Genomic DNA, 9,765 nt, shown 5'->3' with positions numbered 1-9,765 from the left:
ATTGAAGGACAGATAAAGAGCTTCTTGGACAAGAAAAAGCTAAAGGAGTTCATCATCACCAAGCCAGTATTACAAGAAATGTTAGAGGCACTTCTTTAAAAATAAGAAGAAAAAAAAAGATAAAAAATATAAATAATAAGATGACAATAACTCCATATCTATCAAAAATTACTTTAATTTTAAGTGGATTCAATTCTCCAATCAAACTATGGGGTGGCTAAATGATTAAGAAAATTAGAGCCTTACATACGCTGCCTATGATTTAAAATTCACTTCAGATCGAAAGATGTAAACAGACTGAAAGTAAAGGAATGGAAAATATATTTCATGGAAATGGAAACAAACAAACAAACAAAAAGCTAGGGTAGCAATACTTATACCAGACAAAACAGACTTTAAAACAAAGACTATAACATGAGACGAAGGAGGACCTAGTAATACCACTTCTGGGTATTTATCCAAAGAAACTCATACACCACTTTGAAGGGTTGTGGGGTGCTGTGAAAAGGGGAAGAGATTAAGAAGTGCAAATTGGTAGATACAAAGTAGTCATGGATTTGTATAGCAAAAGGAATATAGTCAATAATATTGTAATAAGTATGTACAGTGTCAGATGGGTACAAGATTTATCAAGGTGATCACTTTGCAAGTTATATAAATGTCTAAGCACTATGTTGTGCACCTGAAACTAATGTAATATTGTATGTCAGCTTTAACTGAAATATGAAATTATTTTAAAGACTACAGTTAATAGAAAAACAGAGTGAATAGCAGAGCTATAAAAAAAAAGACCATAAAAGGACATATTTTACAAATAAGTGGACTATAAGCAACAATGTGAAATGTAAAGAGACACTACTCCTAATTCCTATATCTAAAAACATAATATCTGAGGGAATAAATATTAATCTCGAGAGTAGATTCTATATCAGTGTAAATCAAACCAAAGAAGTGAACACTTTTCATGGTAGAGGATGAAAATAAGGTGGTTTTGCTGGTTGTGGAGTGCTACTAGTAGAAGGTATTAAAACGTCTGGGGCTTTAGGAGAAGAAAAGTCACCTATGTTAGCAGTAATGGAATATATAACATTGTGTGGAATGCTGAAATGGAATAGGCTAGATGGCTGGATGTAGACAAGAGCTCATATTGTGTGTGTGTGTGTGTGTGTGTGTGTGTGTGTGTGTGTGTGTGTTCATATGTGCTAACAGTTGAAAATTACATGAAATACAGGTGAATTTCGTCTTATGGAAAGGAGACTGATATTGTGCCTAATGGACAGAGAAGCTCTCTTCTTTGGCAGGGTGATAGTAGATCCAGAAATTACCAACTCCAAAAAGAAAAACCAGTGCAAAAAAAAAGAGTATACAGATAGAAAAAAAAAGGCACTAGTCTGAGACAAAAATAAAGCAGGGAAACAGAAGTTAAGGGATCTACAACTAGAGAGTTATGGAGGGAGGAGTAGAATATTTACAACATAATGAATAAATAAATAAATAAATAAATCATGTCGAAATCTTTGTCAAAATTAAAGCACATTTTTTACTTAGATGCAAATTTTTTAAATATTGAAAAATAAACCAGTTCATAAAAGTACAAGGAAGACTTTCACATTATTATGTTTAATGCTAATTCCACAGACCAAAGCTATTTTAAAAAACACAAATGATTCTAATTTTTCAAGTAGTAGTGAACTGTATGGACTTTATCTTTTTTTGAATTTAGGTATAATTGACATATTAACCCAGGAAGAAAACATACAAAAGTATTAACAAAGATATCACAAGAAGTGAAAATGATAATTTTTAGATGTCTTATTTATATATTTGAATATTGTCTCAATATTCTGCAAACAGAAAAAATAGCTCTTATAATTAAAAAAAGATATTATATGTATATGTATATGTCTGTGTGTGCACTATGTGTGTGTTTGTGTGTGGGAGAGAAAGAGAGAGAAAGAGAGAGATTAATTTTATGTGATTTTATCTAACATAAATTTCTCTAATCTTTAACAAAATGATAGTCTACGTAATGCCAAAATAAGAAATTTAAAGAGATACAACATGGTGCATATAGTTGCCAGCACCCTCTCTGACCAGTGAAACCCACTGAAAAGATATAGCAATAGACCTTTTGTCAATTTTTGTGTCTTTTCTGTGAAGGAGACACAGCCAAACTCATTCATTAGTGCTTGTTAACACAACTGCTGATCTCTGTCTACCTGGGCTCTGGTTCTTCCTAGTTAAGCAGATCACTCATGGCTTGCCCCCCAAAACAGATCATTTCTTTTAAATATGTGTTCTCTTTAGGTGCTGAAAAAAAAAAAAGAATAAAAGAAAAGAAAAAAGATATAGCAGACATTGCACTACTTCAAGTGAATTAATATGTAGACTTTGGAAAGATGTCTACAACTGCTAAGTGATTAAAGCAAGTTGCTAAAGTCTATATATTTGTATGTGTGTATGCAGTACACATATACATATACAGTATATATACATTTAAAGTATACTATACATAGATACATATCTACATACATACATATACAAATACACACACAGAAATACTAATATATATGTGTGTGCAATTGTGTGTACAGAAATAATTCTATATATTTAAAAATGTTTGGAAAATTTGCACAAATCTCATAAGTTATCTCTGTGTAGGGCATTTGACAATGAAAATTGATGTGTATTTTCTCTATTATAGAAAATTTAATTTTTAATTAAAATTTTCCACTGCAGAACTCTGATAAAATTGATATGAAATTCCAAGAAATGTGTCCAAATGCAAATGTATGAAGCATTTTTCAGGCTGGGAGTCATTTTTCAAAAGTTCAATGGAAAGATTCTGAGTGAACTGCTGAAAAACAACAGCAGCCTCTGTAAAATTACAATCTGGAGATTCCAGCTAAGGAGCCTCTACAGAACCTAGCAAAATGCTGATGAGAATGTTCTGCTTCAAGTACAGCCAAGTCTAGAGAGTGGAAAGCTAACTTGGGAATAAGAACCATACCATTAGGGGAAGAGCTTCATTATTCCCTGAATTTTTCTCCCTAATGATTTTGGAGAGCTAAGTCAAAAATATAAGCAGGCAATTAAAATGGAGAAGTAAACACAACCTTTTCACCAAATATAAAGACAAAGCTTGGAATGAGCTGTCTCTATATGCAAGAGGAAAAAATTTACCCTAATATGAAAAAGGAAGGGTCGATTAATATATTGAGATGGATGCTTTAAAGTTTAAATTGAAACTGTGTTATTCCCCTTCAAGCAATCACTTGACTTCCTATTATCTAAGAATAACCAGAGAAAGTAAATGTTCTTCCCAAGTTTTTATCCAGTGGTAGCAAGAAAATTTACCCCACTGAGCAGTTTGAAAACATGTGGAAGACAAAAAATAAGTTGTGTTTTGATTATATTTAAATTAAAAAAAAAATTGTTCAAAGCACCAGATACATTTCCTTCTATGCTTTTTTAAAAATATTTTACCAAAAGAAGCATTACTTGTAACTAAAAGAGACATAAAAATTAGTGAAATATTAGCAGAGCATGTATTCTATATTAAGCAACATATTAGGCAAATGACGGAGTTTGAAGCTCAATGACTGTGTCAGATGCTAAAATAATCATTGTAAAATATGGTAAGATCTGTTAAAATATATTGTACATATATATACACATAAGTTATGTGTGTATATATATATCTCAAATAAGTGATGTATCACATATATATCATATATAGCTTATGTTATAAATCATAAATAAACTAAATACTGAAATTGTTGAATCTAAGTCTTGTCTTGGAAGGTAGAAAGCATCATAGAAGAGCTTTTTGAACTGATTATTATCAAATGATCCATTGGCCCCAACTGGTGGATAAAAGCATTTTAGGCTGTCATGATATGCACAAAGGTACAAGGAATACCATGATATGTTCTGGAAAGAATATTTATATTAATGTAATTAGCTTATAAAGAGGGATTATGATTTTGGTCTACTTGGTTGAGGAAAGAGTATGGAGTCGTTCATGTCATCCTAGGGAATGTAGATATCACCGTATGACTAATGTGGAAGTCATAATTGTACGATTAATTTAAGTTTAACTTGGAATCACAAGGTTGGATTAAAAGTTCCTTCTCAGTTTATTTATTGTATTTTTTATTTACCTTTTCTTCATTTCTCATATCACATATAAAGTTATCTACTAATTATTAAGATGCTTACTTTCTCAGTAGACTGTTGGATTCCTGGAGCCAGAGGCTATCTTCCCTGCAAAAAGAACAGTAGGTTTTGGAGGATGGAGAAAAACAGTAAACTGGAGTTCGAACATAATTTGGAAATAGAGGTGGGCCTATCCAGGAGAGATAGTGGACATTAGAGATTTTGGTGAAGGAGTTATGAAGCAATATTTCTCAGAAATAATGGGAAAAATGAAACAATATTTGAAGCAATATTTCTCAGAAATCAGGGGGAAAGCAAATAAATGGATCAAGAAAGAATTCTGGAATCTACAAAATTTTTAAATGTTATAATTAAAAAAAATATTTTAAGGGGTTCACATCTAAGTTATTTGTTATATTTCATAGAATAATTTCTTATATTTTTCAGAATGATTATATCTTTCAATAATTATCAGTGTGACAAAGTTGAGTAGAGTAGAAATACTATAAAGTTAAATTTTGCCAGTTTGATAGATATGCTTATATTATTTCCAATTGAGCCAGAAGTAATACAGAACTATTGTCTACCTGGATTAAGCATTTGAGTGTGAAGATGAGCTCACTTGTATAGGGTCTTGTTTTTATCAGTTTAATGTGTGTACCATGTATTTACAAACTATAAGCTTCTGGCTGAAAGCTATTGAAGAGTTGGAAACAACTGGCACACCAGATGTACCTCAGTAGGTACAGTGTGACCTATTGAGCGATTCACAACATTTTTTTGGTTTGGTATTCACTTCCTGCCTCTGTAGCTGAAGTTAGGAGACATTGGACTGTGTGAGTATAACAAAAATAATAAAAGTGAAGAACAAAATTCTTTTTGGATGGGTTGCTACACTTATATTCTCCAAAGACAAGGGATGAAATTCACTGAACTGAGAGGATTCTTTGCAGCCATCTGCAGTGCTTGCTAGGTGGAGAGGAGGCCGGCTATTCAACACAAGTGAGTACCAGCTGCCTAAGGAGGTTGTTGATAGAGCAAGTTTAGCATGCCCAAAGGTAGTATACAATCTAGTTTGTAGCTACATATAGCTATCATGTTTTAAAAATGTTAAACTCTGCTGTTATTTCTCTTTCCAGCTCTTATTTGCCTCCTTAGTTTTTGCATGTAGTATTGCCATATATAATGCATAAATAGGTGTCTATTTTTTAACATTTATTTTTTAAATGAGCTTGTTAATATGACCTTATAATTATGTACAGTCAAAAGAGGCTATGATGTTTCTCCACTTCCAAATAAAAATCATATTACTCTCTGGGGAAATTCAATCCTATTTCTTTCTTTATAAATGCTTTAACCTCATTCTAAAATTATTTATTCTATCTTTACTCACAACATAAAGAAAATTGACTATTGAATTCTACAGAGTAAAGATGCTATTAAAATAAAATAGATAAAAGAAACAGCATTTTTACTTTTATCAAGCACTTGGATCAAAAATTTTAAATGATTATTTACTGTTCCATGAAAACTGCATGTTGTATCTCAATCAGAAATTTAGAGTGTTTTCTAGAATAGCTATAGAATTTCTCTCACATTCAAATTAAAGATTTACATTTACTTATTTTCAGTTATCTGAGAAAACTTTCCACAATTCCTAGCAAATTTAGGGGAAAAATTTTTTTTAATAATAAAGTTTTGTCTGATAATTAGTCCAAAATTGGATTAAAACTCAAGATTAGATATAAATGAGGGGCAAAATTTCATATCAGCAGCTGGAGCAGATTCTATGTTGTATTCAAATTTTAATTTCTAGAAGTGAAAATACAAGCTATAATAAGTCTTTAAAATGGGAGGAAGAAAAAAATACCTGTAAAAAATAGTTTTTTTATTTATTCAGAAATTTTAAAAAATAATAAATCTTAAGAAAATGTGAATGTAAAAGAATCACTTGACTTTTCTAGTTTTCAGCATTGCTTAGTCAACAACTCTAGAAATTATGATTTAGCTCTCATTGTTATTCTATTCAGAAACAGTAATGGATTAGTAAGTATTGGTTTATATGCTCTACATTTCCCACTTGTTCATTTAATTTAGTCAAGAAAAAATAAATATTAAGGGCAAATTGTGATAGATGTTTTGACATATTTATACTTTTATATGTTTGGTGAAACTGTGGCAGTAACTCATGTTAGAGCACAGAATGGAGATGACTCAAAGCCTTCCTTTCCTTCTCTCTTGCCTGCTTTTCTGAGTCTTTTCTAGATGTCAGGACTATAGGGGGTGGGGGGAGATTAAAAACAGACATGACATTTTCTCTTGTACTGTTGACATTTTAAAAACATATTCAAAAGCATCCTTAGTCAGAAAGATCTATTCTAAAATTAAAGCACAAAATGCCACTTTCTAAGTGACTATGCAAAGAATATAGGGTCTTGTTTTCTTTATATGTAAAATATCATTAAATGTTGTGTATAAATTATTGCATTCTTAACTTTTATACTTTCCATAAAGCCATCTTCTCAGAAAAGATGTTTTTCCACAGTGAGATGCATGGATAAGTGTTTTTTTTTTTTTTAAAGAACTATTTTGATATTACTAGTATTAAGTATGATTTCCATTAATTCATATTGAGTACCTTTTATCTACCAGGCATTATGCTACTTGAGGATAGTTACCACCTAACACAAAATTGCTATCCTCAAAAAGCTCATTATTAATGTTGAAAAGAGATAAGAATAAAAATTATTTTATTAAAATGAGATGAGCATTAATAGATTAGTTGATGTTTTCATAGAGGAAGATGAAAATTTGAAAGATTACTGTACTTCTTTATTTAGTGAGCTGTTATTATTTTAGTGAATGTAGAAGGTAACATTCTAAGAATGACCCCCAAGTTTTCCAGCCCTATCTAGACATACCCTTTCTCTCAGTTATTCAATCAAATGCTAATCTAGATACTGCTTGAAAGAATCTTGTAGGTATAATTAATGTCCCCAAACAGCCGACCTTAAAGTAGGGAAATTTTCTGGGTGGACCTGACCTGATCACATGAGCTCTTTAAGGCCAGAGAATTTTCTCCTGATGGTCACAGAAGAGGATGTCAAGGAACTGTACTCTGTCCAGGATGAGAGAATACAAACATTCATATTATGAACTACCTATGGGGACTACACGACAAGGAATTGAAAGTGGTATCTAGAAGCTGAGAGTGATCCCTGGCTTACAACTAGTAGGAAAATAGAAACTGCAGTCCTAAAACCACCAGGAAATTAATTCTGCCAACAACCACAGAGAACCACAAGCTGCAGATGATAACTACGACTTCAACCTTGATTTTAGCTTAATGACATTGCTGGAGGAGGTTATCAAGAGAACATGACCTAGGGCTCTTTGAGATCTACTTGTTTACAGCAGCCCAAGACAAGCCTCATATATAAATTCTCTTGCTTGTTATATCGGCCACCTACTAATCTGGAGTGATCTGCCACTTACTTTGGTCTTTCCTTGTCTTCCACATACAGGGGCCAGTTTCAGATTTCACCTTAAAAACCCTCAAGGTTTCAGACCAACAGACACGTAAACAGAAAATCCATTCACACTGTGCCTAGATTGGGTGACCCACAGAAATTGTAAGGTAAATTTGCCCTGCTTCAAGGTCATGACATGGACTCAATTTCTTGTCTTCCTACCACATATTTCTATCATAAATTTTCTAAATCTTTTCGAACAGAAAAATTACATGATGTAATTGATCAAGAATTGAATTAGTCAGCACTTTAGGCAGTAAAGTCTCAGTGGAGAAGTTATAAATTTTGGTGTTAGGAAGATTAAAATTGCAATAATTAAATTTATACGAGCTCAAGTTTTCTTATGTTAAAAAACTGCTAAAACTATTTCTCAGGATTTTTTAGATAAGTTAAATAATACCTAAAGCTTTACCTATTAATGAACATGAAAATCTTCAACAGATGAAAAGAAAACACACTTGGCTAAATCATGCTATAAATTACCAAATCTTGTGGATCTTTCATTTTAAATTTGACATCCATTCATTCTTTCCCATTCTTTTCACCATCCTAATGGATAACTTATCAACTCATACCCGGACTGCTACAGTTTCATATCTCATCTCTATTTCAATCCACATTAAATATATTTGATCCTGTAAAAAGCTATTAACTTGGATTCTAAATGTCCATGAATTCCTTTAATATAACAGGAAATTTGTTGTATAAATGCATATAATTATTATTTTTTTATTTTTATGTTTATTAAGTTTATTGGGGTAACATTGGTTAATACAATTATATAATTTTCAGGTGTACATTATAATTTAACGTCTGTATATTCTATTGTGTGTTTACCACCCAAAGTCCAGTTTCCTTCAGCTACCATATATTTGATCCCCTTTACCCATTTCACCCTCCCCTTACTTCCTTATATTTGATTCCTTTTATCCCATCTACCACCCCTCTCCTCCTGCCCATCCCTACCCTCTGGTAACCACTAGTCTATAGTCCATGTCCATGAGACTCTGTTTGTTTGCCTTGTTCCTTTGTTGCTTTTGGGTTTATATCCCACATATAAGTGATATCATGTGATTTTCCACTTTTTCTGTCTGGCTTATTTCGCTTAGCATGATTATCTTGAGTTCCATCCATGTTGTCGCAAATGGCTGTATTTCATCTCTTCTTATGGTTGAGTAATATTCCATTGTATATATGTACCACAGCTTCTTTAGCCAATCATCGGACACTATCATAGGACACTTTGGTTGCTTCCATGTCCTGGCCACTGTGAATAATGGTGCTATGAACATTGGTGTGCAAATATCTTTATGGATGTGATTTTTTAAGTCTTTGCGATAAATACCCAATAGAGGGATTGTGGATTATATGATAGATCAATTCTTAGTTTTTTGAAGAACCTCCATACTGTTTTCCATGGTGGCTGTACTAATTTGCAGTCCCATCAGCAGAGTATGAGGGTTCCTTTTTCTCCGCATCCTCTTCAACATTTGTTATTACTTGTCCTATTGATTATAGCCATTCTAACATGTGTGAGATGGGATTTCATTGTGGTTTTGATTTACATTTCTTTAATAGCATCTTTTGAGCATCTTTTCGTAAATTTGTTGGCCATTTGAATGTCCTCTGGGAAGAAGTGTCAGTTTAGATCCTCTGTTCATTTTTTGATTGGATAGTTTGTTTTTTTGTTGTTGTTATTAAGTCGTATGAGTTCTTTGTATATTTTCGATATTAGGCCCTTATCGGAGGTGTTGCTTGCAAATATATTTTCCCATTCGGATGGTTGTCTCCTTACCTTGTTGACTGTTTCTTTTGTTGAGCAAAAAAGCTTTTAGTTTGATGTAGTCCCATTCATTTATTTTAGCTTTTACTTCCCTTGCCTTTGAGGTCAAATTCATAAAATCCTCTAAGTCCAAGCTCCTTAAGTTTTGTTCCTGTTTTTTTTTTTCTATGCATTTTATTGTGTCTTATATTCAGGTCTTTAACCCATTTTGAGTTAATTTTGGTGTGTGGTGATAGACAACAGTCTAGTTTCATTTTGTTGCAGATGGCTTTTCAGTTTTCCCAGCACCATTTA

The sequence above is a fragment of the Pteropus vampyrus genome, unplaced genomic scaffold (assembly GCF_000151845.1).
Source record: "Pteropus vampyrus isolate Shadow unplaced genomic scaffold, Pvam_2.0 Scaffold57, whole genome shotgun sequence".
Classification (NCBI taxonomy): Eukaryota; Metazoa; Chordata; class Mammalia; order Chiroptera; family Pteropodidae; genus Pteropus; species Pteropus vampyrus.
The sequence above is the reverse complement of the archived record's forward strand: the minus strand, read 5'-3'. Positions refer to the sequence as shown.